The 15822-nt window shown below is 33.0% G+C and overlaps 1 protein-coding gene across 4 annotated transcripts in view; it reads right to left on the bottom strand.

The window, feature by feature from the left end:
• Window positions 1-15822, bottom strand: part of LOC129751627 (putative ferric-chelate reductase 1 homolog) — a 217451-nt gene that overhangs the window by 38733 nt on the left and 162896 nt on the right. The window contains exon 1 of one of the 4 annotated variants that reach the window (XM_055747234.1): window positions 7845-8095. The exons of the other annotated variants lie outside the window; for them this stretch is intronic. The gene's annotated coding sequence lies outside the window, so the exon portion shown is untranslated. Of the gene's footprint in view, window positions 1-7844; window positions 8096-15822 lie in introns of those variants that run through there. 4 annotated transcript variants of the gene reach the window in all.

The raw sequence follows: 15822 nt of genomic DNA, 5'->3' as shown, positions 1-15822 counted from the left end.
TCTATAAAAGATTCTATAAAAAAAAGTACTTACATCCAATTTACTTCAAACTTTGTTGTATTGCTATTAAAACGTCAGAAAGCTATTATAAAATTAATTTCTACAAGAATTTATGAGAATTGAAGTACATACTATGATATCCAAAATCCATATTTCACTGAGAAAAAAGTAGAGTAATTTCTATAGAACTTTTTCATAATGCTAAGATTTAAAAATATACAAGGTGATGATAAAGTTCCCGTACTTTTTAAAAATGCTTCGAAATCGTGACATTGCCTACTAACTAATCAAATCGAACAAACTTAACATCTTATCAAAATTGGCTTAAAATTTGCTCCCATGAGTCGTGATCTGTGAAATCTAGACACTGTTGAAGGCACAGGTTTTACGCACCTAAAAAAATGTACAGAGATCTACGGGAGTTATTTTGAGCTAATCTTTTATATTTTTTTTCGGTTTAACCAGATGGCCAAGATTCCAAAGAACTTTACTATTGTTTTGTTGATTCGATTTGATTGTAAATAAAAAATTATGAAAAATAGTTCGGGAACCTCATTGTTATCATATATATGTAGATGATCCATTCCACGCGCCTGTCCACCACAAAGTAATTTTTTGTTTTTCATAATCGTTTAATTCATTTACACTATTTGAAAGGTGAATTCTTAAGCTATGTTTTGCATATTCAAAAAAAAATGGACACATATATAACGAGATACTTTCATATTCTGTAAGTAAATTTTTAACAACAAAAATATTTTATATTGAAAGCTTACAATTTTTCTCACTTTAAGGGTTAAACCCAAACAAAATTTACGTCCTCTACCCAAAACATGACGAATGCCAACTGTTTTCGGGCTGTCAAGGCGCTTCACAGTGGTTCAAATCCCCAAAAAGCTGGAAAAGAGTCCTTTTTTCAAGTCAGCGACAACCTATTTTTTATGTAGGATTCGAATCTCCAATATTCAAGAAATGTTCTGATGTAATAAGATTTTTTAGGACTTTTTATACGCCGTCCATCAAACAAACAAGAACGACTACTGGAGTCTGGAACACAAAAATGGAAAATTTGTACAGAAAAAAACATGCAATGTTTGCTTCGATACATATACAAATTCACCATAAAAAATCAAGTTTTAATATTCAAACAACTGACCTAGAGGAATTTCATAGCCCATACTTAATTTTATCCAATAAATATTCAAACTTCCAGTAGGTATAAAGCTCAAAACGCGTTTTTCCAATAAAAAGAAAAGTAGCAAACTTTAAAAAAAATCAATTTTTAATTTGTTCAATTATCCGCATACACTCTTCAACGAAAAAGTTTTTTATTATTATTTTTTTAAAATTTTGAACCACTGTGCGCTTGAAGCTAATTTTTTAAAAGTTTTTGATTCATAGATCGTGGAAATAACGTAACGGAATATAGAGTTTTTTTTAAGTTAAAATCGTGTTTTTAAGATATATTGTAATGAAAATTCGGATTTTCTTCAAATTTTTGAAGCCAAGTTTAATGCTTTAAACAGAATCATCGGTTAAGAAATGAGGCCCTTTTAACCCAAAGGGTTATAAGTGCGTGGAAGCTTATTTCGAGAAAACAATTTTCCATATATTTAAAAAAAATCATTTTGCTTTGTAACTTTAAAGTATCTAAACAAAATTCTAAAAATCTGAAAAAAACATCAAATATAAATAAAAATTTGAAAAATCGTTCGGCATCATTAATTCATAATCGGCCATTTTGCCACTTATACCCTTTTGGCTCTGAGGACCTCAAATAGAAAATTTACAAAGGGGTAAATGAAATGTTTTGACGCATCGAAAACTGAGCTGTTGAAAATAATTTTTATTCGTGTCACGTATTCGTAGCTAAATTCCGTTTTTCAGACGCACATTTTCTTTTACACACATTGCATACTTTTGATCAAGTAATACTTAAAATTTCAGGTTATTCGAAAACAATTGTAACTTTTTTTTTTAATATAACTAAATCGAGATGAATTTTCGGATGACATGATTATCATGATATAAGCTTCAACAAAATTCACATTCAAGTCAAAACAAATCGATCACTATTGGAATAAATTATTGATTAACACCCAGTGCTACCTTACCTGTGTCACTTTTGAAGCAAAACCCTGTAACCTCAGAAAATTGTGTGATGTGTCGCAACGAAAGAAGATCTCTCGTAATACTGCAAAACGCACTTAAATTGAAAACCAAGAACTACACGGTTTTGTTTTTCAATTCATGCCAAAACTATTTCACAAATTTAGATCAATCTAAGGATTGATTTAGATCAGAGCAGAAATCTACGAAATCGTATAATGAAAAATTCTGAAAACGCAAAAAAAGTCAAGTCGCCTGATGTGACGCAACGGAGGAAAAGGCTCTATCTTGTTAACCACTGTGCGGGTAGAAAAAAAATTGGTTAACCCGAGCAATGCACTTCGAAATATATTTTGTCTGATAAAATTTCAACAACTAAAACTTATCACGAAAACTTTTAAAAAAAATTCCAAATGATGTGACGCAGCGTTGGAATGGGTCATATCTATTTGTTTTTTCCCCCTTTTTTAACCTTTTTATTGTGTTTTTCTGGGTAGTAACCTCAAACTTATAAAACAAAATACACAGGTCTACTTATACTACCTTGTGCGAGCATTTTTATTCAGCACTAGCTGTTTTTACCCGGCCTTGCTCGGGTTCACATAAAATATAAATCAAAATGAATCGTTTGACTTTTAGTAATGATGGAAGCTTTGTATTCATCTTTATATATTAGATTTTGCCCATGTTTTACCATGTAAGCTTTGTAAGTATTGTAAGTATTGTTTAAAGTTTTTATTGAGATTATTTACTGTGTTTATCATTTTAATAATATTAGGTTTGTATCAATAGAAATTAAAAATGATTTCCTTTGAATGTTTATTCATCCTATCACCAAAAATTCTATACCAAACCCAACATTTTTTAAGGAAGCTTGAATCGATTGAATCGATTGAAGTAAAAAAATAAGGCATTTTTTTAACTTCAAATGAAGTTTTTTTTTCTTCTATCTTTTCCATTCTCCATCTAATGAAAATTTCTTTTGGAGTTCATCCTACTTTTCAAGATGGATCTCCCCGAACAATGGAATATTCTTTATTTACAGTCCCCCCACAATCATTAGTCACTTAACGTATCATTTCGCCACAAAATGTTCGTTCATTCGTGTGTTAGTGAACCAAACATCAAGCTTTGCATGAATTTCAGTCATTAAATATTCCCTCTTTGATTTCAAACATGATTTTGTTTCCAATTTTGTTGAAAAATAAAATAATTTACCGAAACATTGAACGTTTTTCAAAACCACAATTATGGGTCAAAACTGAAGCTTGTAACAATTATTAGTCATATTGCCCACAATTATTAGTCACATAGAAGTCCATGGCAACACCCGTATATCAACATGAAAATCAACAAGTTTCTGGCAAACATTCAGGGGCATTCTTTGCTAGTATACGTTCAAGGGGCAATTGGGTTGAGCTAGCAACCAAGAAATGTATTGTTTTGCTTGCGAAAAAGTGACCCATGATTGTGTGGAACTTGGTGGATTCTGTAACAATTATGGGTCACTTTTATTTTTCTAAATATTATTGAATTTTCGCATTTCATTCGCTCAGTTTTATTTGGAAAATGTAAACTCTTCTTTTGTGCTTATATGAGACCAATTCATTTGGTTGGAATCTTCGAAATACCCGCACAAGAGGCTTAACGGTTTAAGATGTCAACCTTATAACATTGGAATTTAGTGCGATAGTTCCACAGCTTATAGTTCACCTTTGATAAAAAGTATTCAAACAGCAATTTTACTGTTATCAAACGCACAATTAATATTTTTAATGCATTTTAATGATATTGTCGATAAACTAAAAATAATAATATGATATAATTTCTTTTGGTTTAGTAGATATCAGCAGTTCTAATGATCGGTGACTAATAATTGTGTGTGACCCATGATTGTGGGGGGACTGTACTTAGAAATTTCTTGAAAGAATTGAACCTTGTTCAACTTTGCTAAAGACTCACTTTGCATGTTTTAAATTGTATGTGTACTTTTTTGATTTCACACTGTTTTGATATCACACTGATTAGTTTTTCTTAAATGTTGAAAGTTAATAGTTAATAGTTTTTTGAAACGATCGAAAACAAATCATTTTGGAACCGAAATCGCCAATTTTAAGGTGATAGAAAAAGTTTTATTTGAGTTCTATTTATATTTTTTTCCTTTCTCGGACACAATTATCCCGTGAGTTATGATGAAGAGTGATCAATTTAAAAAAAATTTAGATATTATTCAGTTGAATTCACAGTAGTAAACGATTTGAATTTTCCCATAATTGCCTGGTAAAATTGAACACATTGATGATCAACAGTAACTCAAAAGTTAGAAATTAACCAATGAAATTGAATTGTACAAAACTTAAAACTATAGGTTTTACAACTTAAAAGTTTCAAGCGATGGATTTGATTTTCCCAGATAATGCACGTTCAATCTTCAAATCCCCCATTCAAATTTCCCGAAGCTATCAATGCTTTGAAATCACAGCTTTCAACTTAAAACTCAGAATTTTATTAATTTTTCTTTCTCTATGAGAAATTCCAAAAATATTAAAACGGTTGGTTCTTAAAAGCGGAGCAACACAGTCCAAATAGATATTCAGCTGAAGAAGTCAATTCATTATTAAGATGAACCATTGCATCCATACTCCACACACTATATTCTTGTAGACCCTCAACCAGGGGTGGTAAAGACCACTTTGAAAGCCACTGTTCTAATCAATTTATTCCGAACAGGCAAGTAGGAGTAATTTTTTTAATCCCAAAAGTAAACTTATTTATGCATTCTAGCACCACGTTCGTGTGCACTGTACTACGAACAGCTGTAGAAGAAATATAAAAAGCGCGCCAAAAATTTAGCCAAATTTTTAATCATTAGCAGGCTTTGATTTGCCTTCCAGTTCACGTGAACTCTCGATGGTCGTTTCTTATGCCTGTCCCATGGTGTTGGTGAAAATGACCCCGCCAAAGGAAACGAAAATTGCTTGACAAAATGGGTGCCATGACCAGAGATGTTAAAATCGCGAGTCTACATACTCGCACTTTGCCCTTCTTTGCAGAACGATTTTATTTCGTTAAACTCAATCTGCAATGATGCTATCTAAAGTTCAACTCGGAAAGCATCAGGAAGTAAGCTTCGGGTAAACTCGGCAGGAGTAAACAGCAATCGGGGGAGAAACATCAGCGAAGCAAACGAACAGTTCAGCGAATTAAAGAAAAAATCGTTTTCGTTCGGCAGCCGAACACATCAATCGGACAACGCATGGGGGCGTGGCTAAAAGTGATAGATACAAGGGAACGGGAAACGAGCGAGAGAAGGGTGCGAGGAATGTTAACTCGGTTCGTCGGGCAACGATCGCTCGTGAGCATTCGTGTACGGTAAGCTTCGTTCTGTTGTTTCATTGGTGTGATTTTATTCCTGCGAGGAGGGGAAAACATCAACTCGGAACTGTTCTCTTCGTTTTGTGTGCAATCACGTCATGATTGGAACGAAGATAAAATCAATCTGCACACAACAACTTAAACTCGGAAAAAATCAGCCGAATGATTCTTTCCGAGGCGAGTTTAAACACCGCTGGCCATGACCTTTGGTTCGTGGAATAAAAACGAAAGCTTATGGGAGGGTCCCTTTTCTTAGGTGGGAGGGGCTTAAAACTATTACTAAAACCTTACCATGGTCCAAGCACATAACTGTACCAAATTTCATGCTGATCGGTTAAGCGGTGTGGATTTCTATAAGGTGCATACAAATAAACAAACATAGGGTTAGTTGCCCTACTTTGGACCCATTAAGCGGTGGTTTATAAATAATCATGTTTTTCTCGTAAATGGACGAGAAATTTATATCCTTCATGAACTTCATTTATAAGTCATAATCTCATCTGCAAGTTTCAACGAAAATTTTCAATATGGGTTTCACCGTTATTGAGAGATTCGCATAGATATGGATGATTAAAATTTCCAACTTTGAACCTACTGTTCCTATTTTGGTACTTGGCCGGTTCCTTTTATTGGAGCTAGAACTAAAATTCCTATAAAAGTTGGATTCTTCGAAAATAAATGAAAGTAATTTATTGAAAATGTAATCTTCAATCAATTACTATCATTAAACAGTATTACAGCTTTTTATTTAAAAAAAAAATTAAGTTTATGTTATGAATATCACAAATACTTTCATTTCCCGTCAGCTCTATCAACAGAACATGAGCTGAAACTTGATTGTGTTTACTTACTTGTAGTTTATTTGCGTAAAGCTGGCAAAAATGTAAGAAATATTCACTTTTGGTTCTGAATTATACCAAAATTGAAAATTCCCACGTTTGTTGATTTGTTGGTTTTGATACAAAGATTTGGTGATGTCAGGTCTAAACATGGAACATCAAAATTGAAAATATCCTATATTTGGACCCTTTGCTAATTTTCCGAGTTTTCCATTGATTTTCATGATTTTTTGGAAAATAGGTAGTATCGTTCATGTTCTTCACAGTTAAAGTAATTTTTCTTTAAACTTTGGCTTGAACAGTGAAAAATCGTGATTTATCCTTAAACACTCTTATTTCTCAATACGCGCCTTACTAATTGAGCTGTCTGATTTACCACTGATGAGGAGGTACATTTTCAAAAACGTTGAAAATTTTATCAGGAAGACTTTTAATGGCAAAAAACGGTATGGTAGGATTAAGAAAGAATAAGAGTTCGTTGTGTGCATAGGAATATCTTTGTTTTGTGCCAGCAAAATGAATTATTTACAATTTTCGGCATTTTAGGACTAAAGTAGGCTCTAGGTCCAAAGTAGGAGCACTCACCCTATATAGTCCAACTCATCTTTATATATTAGATTGCAAAAAAATACTATTCTTGATCGTTTCTCTCGTTCATTAACATTAAGAAATTTGAAGTCAAATTCAAAATATATTCGAAATCAAAAGTCGGAATGAGTATTTAAGAAATATCTCGTTAAAATCTTTTAAAATCAATACTTATGTTATGAAATGGCATGGTAAATTTTTGTACCTGAAAATAATCACATTTTCGTAGGTGATGGAAAGAATCAGAGAAACATGAGATATCAAAGAACGAAAGAACATAAGCCGTAAATATGTATCGTGAATTTTTCGAAAAAGATACAACGGCTCACCGGCAGGACTTGAGATTGCAGGTGAGCCGTTGTATCTTTTTCGATGAATTCATGATATTTACGGCTTATGTTCTTTCGTTCTTTGATATCTCATGTTTCTCTGATTCTTTCCATCACCTACGAAAATGCATTTAAAACCAGTTTTAGTACTATCAATTCACTAAAACTGTAGAACATATATCTATTTGAACAGTCCCTTGAAAAAATACCTAATTGGTACTAGTTTTGTTTCGCATCCCTTTTAAAATTTTTTTCATATTTTTGGTCCTCTCAGTTGGCAAGTCAATTGGTTCCTGTAGAATTTTTTTATCAACAAAAAGTTGATGAAAAAAAACATGCAACAGATCATGAAATACAAAAATGTTTATCAATATTGTATTATATTCCACTAGACACGTCATCTGATGCAATCCAGTGGCAGCTACTAGGAAGCACAAAATTTGCAAAAATATGAACCTCGCTGCCTTGATTGATGTTTGTAGACACAATTTGCCCCCGGTGCGTCGCCAACAGATTCGCTCAATATGCCCACACTTTTTGTCAGGCGAGCAAGACAAGTCGCGGGGGAAGGCTCATGAACTATTAAAGGTCGCAAGTGTTTTACCTTCTGTGTGTGCGAGTCGTAGGTCTGTTCCTACCAACCAGGTTACTGATGACTGGGAAGAATCGAAACGATCTGAGTAGATAGAACCCGTCGCGTCGGTCGCCCCGATAGATGATAGTTAGTCCAAAGTGCACACGTATTTTCTACGTATGGATTATTCGAAGCGATACCAGGAATTAGCAGCACAACAGCAGACACCGAGCTACATAATTAGGCAGAGTAGTGTGTTGCTTTACTGGTACACTGACCCGATATGGATGTTCTACCAACCTGCAAGCAGAGAAGAAGCGAAATAAAATATAGATTAGCAACCTTGTAGCCTCTCCGTAGGATTATGTGGGGTATTATTATGGTGGTTGTGGTCTAATGTGGATAAACCACTCGCTATCCGGGCGGCTATCGCTATCAGGAGGACACAAATCATGGGGAATAATTGATACTATTGCTGCGGAGCACAGGTCGTGTATCTTGTTGATTAGACCTTGCTCGATACCTTACCTACTTGTCCTTTTGAGGTGGAACTAATGGAATAATCTCACTTTTGACTCTATAAAAGCGCCATGTTCGTTGTTTATAAACAATTGTTAGGGTTAAATCACATGTGGTATCAAACAACCTAAATTACTTAATTATTCAAAGCATTCTCACGTTTATACATTAAGCTTAACAAAACTAGCACCACCCTATGTTTTGTTTGTTGAAAAATGATTGATTGACAGTTACCTTCATTTTCTGCCAACTTTTTTTTTAATTCACTGGTAAAAAATCAAAGTTTTTGAATAAGCACTAAGCAGTCTGTTTCTCGGATTTAAATCTAAGGTCTGCCCTAACAACGTTATTACACTAACAAAACCGATGTAATCCCTCCTTGAGATTATCTTTATTCCTCTACAGGTACTTGATGACGTAATTTTTAAAGAACTAAGTTATGAATCATCCATATTCAAAAGAATTTACAAAAGTTAGGCTGATGTAAAAAACTCCAATCACCCTATGAAGTTGAGTTCCTCCATATATTCATGCACTGTAATTAAAGGAACCTGTCAATTATTGATGAACAAAGTCCCATGAATTAAGTCATACACTTGTGATACATATGAAAAGTTTGAAATACCATTCACCTGAAACACAACAACAACTGGGAATCGAACTATTGACAACAATAAAGGTGTGCCACCGCCAGTTTATACTGCTCCAATCAGAACCAATCTAAATAATCTACGTTTTAATGGTGTGGAAAATTAGCACCCGAAGCAGCGCTGAGCTGTCGACCAAAAGACTAGATCTTTCCTACAAGATCTTTCATATAGATACTTCACGATCTCATCAGTAGGTATCTGTGTTGCATCTCAACAATCGCTCAGAAACAGTCCGTTATTTACACATTTGCTACCTTTTATCTGAAGTTATACCTACGACTTCCAACAAACCTTAAACCAGGTGTGGAGCGACTAAGCTAGTGAGTAGAGTTGAGTTGCCGTTTAAGTTGTTTGTTTTATTTACCCGTTTATTCGCTCTTCGATCAAGTTGGTGGCAGTCAAGGTTTAGCTAGCTAGGTAGAGGTATACCTACAACATTACTCATAAATTCCTTTCGCTGGTGAAGTTCATGGCCGGTTTTTCGGTGTGCTCCGGTGTATGGGAGCAAATTATCAATTCGAGGGTGGTGTTGAACTATGAGTGCATTTTTCCGCCATCGGGAAGTGTTTTCGTGGCTCTTGAGTTTTGAGTTATTCTTTGAATGCCTTGGTACAGTATGTTTTAAATAAACCAAAAAAATAGCTGTTCTGTCATCAGTTGTTTTACTAATAACATTGAATTTAAGAACAGATAACAGCCTATTAGTATGTAGAAAATAACAGGTCATATTATGGATCGTTATGAATGGTTTTTGCTTCGTCTTTACCGATATTTGTGAAATGATTATTGAACGCTTCACATAGGTACTTCGGTTTTTGCCTCAAGAAGGACGTTATCAACTTTAAGTTTCAATCCATTATTTGAGCTACCTTTTCCTGAGGTTGAGTTTATGCTTTTCCACATTATGGGACTTTTTATGTTGCTGAGCTCGCTATGTCTCTGCAATCACTGGGCTATATTTAGAGAATAAGTAACTCGAATTGTTATGTATTTTTTCTATTGGATATATTTTTACTTTGTCAAATTTTATGAACCTTAAATTATTCCTCCAAGCGTGACAATAAGAAGAATGGTGACAAACGAGTTATTTCGCTTTTGATCCAAGATGAAATCCCTGTTAAAAATTTAAAAAAAAAATATATCTGGTTTTCAATATGATAATACATCGCCGGAGATGGAATATTGAAAATCTCATTTCAAATTGTATGATAGTTATCGTAAAGATAAGCAACTACAAAACAGAAGAACTATACTGCATCAAATTAAATCCATGCACAGAATATCAGGAAAAAAGCAAGTGGATAATAAACTTTAACGCTTTTTTTTTATTTCATCCATTTGAAGTCATTTTTATGACAAATTTAAACAACAAATGTAACCGGTAGTTTTCCTGAAAAAATACGTATTCTGTATTCAGAAAGAGACATTATTGTCTTCAATGTCAAAGAATATATAAGTCAAAATTTAATTAAATCAAGAAAAGTCTATGCCTTAAGTAAAACATGTAATGAAGAAGTGTTTCAATATCTATTCAAATAATATTTTTTTCCAAAATGTAAAAATCAAACCCTAAGTACAGATTAATTATCACTTTTTTTGCCACTGCAATGGCAACAATTGATATTCATTATTTTGGCATTTGCCTTCCTGATATTTGTATTCTTGATTTGATTTTCGATAATAACTCATTTTTATTTTTGCTCCATTGGTTTACCATTTGTTTTTTAACTTCAACTCTATGTACTCTGATTTTATCTAATTTTAAAACATTGCAATTGTACTGCTAGTGCCTAGCGAATGAATGCTGGCAAGTAAGTACTAGCATTGATGTCAGTTTAATTGATTGTTTTTTTTTTTTAATGCCAAAGGCCATACCCCTATACAACAGCTTATAACTTTTTTACCTGATATAAATGGTTCAGCAAAATAATTCTTTTAAACAATTCATGAATTTGCATTAAAAAAACCTAAGCAAGTTGAGTTCTATGGAAGAATGAAACGATTTTGATTTTTAAGATCAAAATATTAAATTTTCTCATACAAACCGATCAAGTTCAAACTTACTCATGATTTACACTTGAAAATTCTGCAAAAAATTATGGATGAGTTTTGAACCAAAATGAAGCTTATGAGATCCCAGGGTTTGAGAAACAAGAAAATGAACCAAAATTGACTCAGTCTAACGTTATATACAATTTAGTTTTTTGAACAATTTTATTTTTTATCTAATATATAAAGATAAGTTGGACAATATATGTTTGTATGCACCTTATAGAAATCCACACCGCTTAACCGATCAGCCAGAAATTTGGTACAGAGATGTAGTTGGACCAGGGTAAGGTTTCAGTAACAGTTCTGAGCCCCTCCCACCTGAGAAAAGGGACCCTCCCATACATCCTTCGTTTTTATTCATACGAACCAAAAGTCATGGCACCCGTTTGGCAGCCGATTTTCGTTTGCTTTGGCGGATTGTTTTCACCATCACCATGGGCCAGTTCACGTGTACTGGATAGCGAATCAAAGCTTGCTAAGCATTAAAAATTTGAAAGGGGGAATTTTGGCGGGTGTTTTTTTGTTACTTCTACTGTTTAAAACACGCGGTACCGCTACGATATATTTGGATGCAAAAATAAGCCTACATTTTGGATTGAAAAATACAACTAGCCTGTTAGGAATATATTGACTAGAATTGTAGTGGCTTTCAAAGTGCTCTTCACCGCCGCACATAGGAGTACTCTATGGAAAAAGTTGGCCAAAACCTGTTTTTCTCTTTAAAATTATTAAAAATCGTTTTTTCGTTGTTTTCAAGTATACACGACTCATTTTTAACCAAAATTTCAAATTTCTTAATTTCGGTCTTTTTGGGTCACTCGCTGCACCCTTATAAAATGTTTGTTTTCAAGTAAATTCGAAGCAAACCAGCCGATCAACTATCAGAAATGATGAAAAATACCATGTTTTGAACAAACAAATCAAACGCAATAAAAAACGTTTGTATAACACAAAGTAAATGCATGGCATGCTCGCTATTTGAAACAAAATTAGGGACAAAAATCGCTCAAATTTTGAAGTTTCAAAATTGAAAATATCTCGAGTTCGCAAGTATGCGCACGATTTTTCTTTTGGACATGTTTAAGGAAGTTAGAAAGATTCGTGTGCTATGTGAAATTTTTCCCGGCGGAGCCCGGAAGATAAACTTCAATACTAATTTGTAAAAAAACTATATAGGTTTGTTAAAAAAAACATTGCACTGTTTTGTTTAGCTTCTCTACTACATGTGTTTATCAAAGGATGAACGCAATATCAACCACAATTCATTGGTCATATTAAAACTGAAGATTTGTAGAAGAAATTTTGTTAATAGTCACATTATTCTGCGTGTTACGCAGTCTGCAATTGTATGTGTTTATACCAAGTTTTGGAAGACAAAATTTATTATTTTGATACTTCAATGTTTCAAGTTATGCCATTATGAACTCACTATACCGATGGTTTAAAATCGACAATACCAATATACAACAACTATCTAACAACCAAAAAACCTAAAAAAAAAATATTTCTCAAATTTTAAATCGAGGTTTTTGCCAGGATTTGGGTCAAAATACTCCTGTGTGCGCCGCTGGGGTGCTTTGAGGGTCTTCAAAAACATACAGTGAACTGCACAGTGAACAATAAATTGACTTCTTCAGCTGAGTAACTATTTGGACTGAGTGCGGAAAAACTAATGAACCGATATCCATAAATTCCAGCTTTTAACACCCAACATTTTCATATTTTTCAAATTCCTCATAGAGAAAAAAAATTAGATTCAGAGTTATAAGTCCAAGGCTGCGGTTTTAACGCTTCGATAGCCTCAGGAATTTAAACGGGGGATAAGAAAATTGATTAAATAATAAAATCTGAGGTTTTGAGATTTTTTTTCAATTCAATTTCATTGGCCAATTTCTAACTTTGTTATCATTGATGATCGATTATGCAATCCAATTTTGAAAAAACTTAGCGTAAAACTGTTTATTACTGCAAATTCAAACTTATATCTTAGAATTTTGACATTGATTCAAAATAATTAATGGGAGGTATGTGTCCAACATTAGAAAAAATTAAACAGGACTCAAATAAAACCTTTTTTATAATATTTAAATGGTGATTTCGGTTCAGAGATGTTTTGTGTTTGATAACTTCAAAAAACTATTTTTGGAACTTTCAACCTTTAAGGTTAACTAATAATAAAACAGTATGAAAGAAAAAAACCAAAAATATAAGTTTTCAACATGGTTCAACAAAGTTCAGGGGTCTTTTATCTCAAGGAGGTCTACCAAAATATACCATTGTAAAGGGAGTCATCCATCTTGAAAAGCGAGATAATCTACAACAAAGATATTCATTGGATAGGGAATGGGAAAGATAAAAACACTTTAATCTTTTGAAGATAAAAATATAAGGAAAAATCTATTAAAGCTTCCTAAAAAATGATGGTTGTAAAAAATGATTTTTTGTAAAAGGATAAATAAGCATACACAGGAAAATATTTTGAATTTCTAATATGTTTTTTTAACAAAGTATAAATAAGCATTTGCATTATTTTGAATTTCTATCAGTTGAAACCTCATAGCTAAATTTTTTTTCAATAACATGAAAACGAAAAACATAGTGAATAAATTCAATAAAGAAAATTAAAAAGACTAAAAAAACTTACATGGCCAAACTTGGGCCAAATTTCTTATAATGATAAATTTAAAGCTTCCAAAATTTCGAATAGTCAAATGATTCATTTAGATTTATGTTTTATGTGAACCCGAGCAAAGCCGGGTAAAATCAGCTAGTAATTTATAATAATTATTAGCTGATCCCATACGCACTCCGTTTCGCTTTCAATTTAGAATATGTTAGAACAGTTTGAATGAATGTCATTTTACAGGCATTTTCCAGATGCAATTCCGAATGCATTTTTAAGCAATAATTGCAAAAATGTTAAACACGTTATATGTAAGTTCACTTTTTTGTCGCTTGCTACTAAATTTGACCGTGTCGAAGCACCTCAGTTTATGAATTTCCGTTTCGATGCAATACAAACTCACGTAAAGACCCTTTTTTTGTCGTTTGATACAAATATTGAAACCAGAATTCAATTGACCGTTTCAACCGCAATAAACCGTGTATAAATTTCGATTCAATCGATGCAGATCGGTGACCGCTTTTCCGAACTTTGATCTCTGAAATCGATTATTCTGTGCAAATTTTCAAACCAATCCATTGCATAATAATGTCAATATCGCAAAAGTGAATGGTTAATATGGACGTCCTCTTTGGCCGACCACTGACCCAAAATCTGATAATTGGAATCAATTGTTCGTCCTTGATAATTTCTATGTGCAAATTTTCATCTCAGTCCGATGTATAACAACGTCAATATCACAAAAAAATTGAAAAGGTAGTATGGATGACCCCTTTTGCCGGTCCCTTTCACAAAATTTTATACCTGCAATCGTTTGCACATCATACAAAACTCTGATGTACCAATTTTCATCTGAATCCGATGTATAATAACGTTAATATCGCAAAAATAGCGAACTGCTTATATGGACGACCCCTTCGACTTGCCCTATATACAAAATTTGATACCAGCAATCGATTGCGTGTCCTTAAAAATATCCGAGGGCAAATTTTATTCTTAATCCGATGAATAATAATGAATAATATCAAAAAAATGTTGAAAAGTTGATATGGACGACCCCCTTTTGCTGACCCCTTACACTGAGATCGATACCTGGAATCGATTGCTTGACATTCAAACTCTCGTGTACCAATTTTCATTTGAATCCGATGTATAAATACTAAAATACTAAACAGTGAATATGGACGACCCCTTTGGCTGGCCCTTTCACAAAAATTGGATACCGGCAATCAATTGCCCGTTCCCAAAACCATCCGAGCGCAAATTTTTAGCTCAATCCGATGTACACTAACGTCAATATCACAAAAATATTGAAAAGTTTATATGGACGACCCCTTTTGGCGACCCCTGACCCAAAATTCAATACCTGAAATCAATTTCCCATCTCTCAAAACCCCCTTGTGTGAATTTTCATAACGATCCGACAAAAAATAACGTGAAAAACGTGAAAACAATATTTGTCTTGTATGAACGACCACCTTCAGAAGGGGTCATCCGAAAATCTAAAAACATTTTTCATCCTTCCTGGTCCTAATGAGCATCCATGCCAAATTTCAGCTCTCTAGCCCTTAAGACGGCTGAGTCTATAGAGGACAAACAAACAAACAATCAAACAAACAAACAAACATAAAGAAATTGATTTTTATATATATAGATGAATATGGAAATGAATAAGGAAATTTTGAAAAAATAATGCATTTTCTTCTTTATTAAATAAATAACCTTATAAATGTTTCAGCCTGCTATTTCATTTTTTCAAACGTTTGTTACTTCTTTGTTTTTTTTTTCGAGGAGTTTTTTCGGCTTGCAGTCTTGTTTTTAGCAAACACGACGTACGATTTACGTATTGATTGAAACGTAAATTAATACGTCGTTTTGCTTAAAATATATCAGCTGAAAATATATTCTGAAGTACAATAATCCGAAAAATAAAAATTCATCCAAAATATCCCATATTGAATATAAATCCTGCTTTCACAACTTATGATACAATATTTAAGCTCCAAATTTTTATTTTTTGTTCTTAAATTTGGATTTAGAACTAATCCAAAATAGGTACTATTTTTTTAACTTTTGTTTAATCTTTGATAAAAGGTTCTCATACATAATTCACCATTTCTTCTTGAATCTTGTTTTATTTATAGATGTATTTGTCTAAATTACA

Source organism: Uranotaenia lowii, chromosome 3 (assembly GCF_029784155.1).
Source record: "Uranotaenia lowii strain MFRU-FL chromosome 3, ASM2978415v1, whole genome shotgun sequence".
NCBI classification, from domain to species: domain Eukaryota; kingdom Metazoa; phylum Arthropoda; class Insecta; order Diptera; family Culicidae; genus Uranotaenia; species Uranotaenia lowii.
The sequence above is the reverse complement of the archived record's forward strand: the minus strand, read 5'-3'. Positions and strand labels throughout refer to the sequence as shown.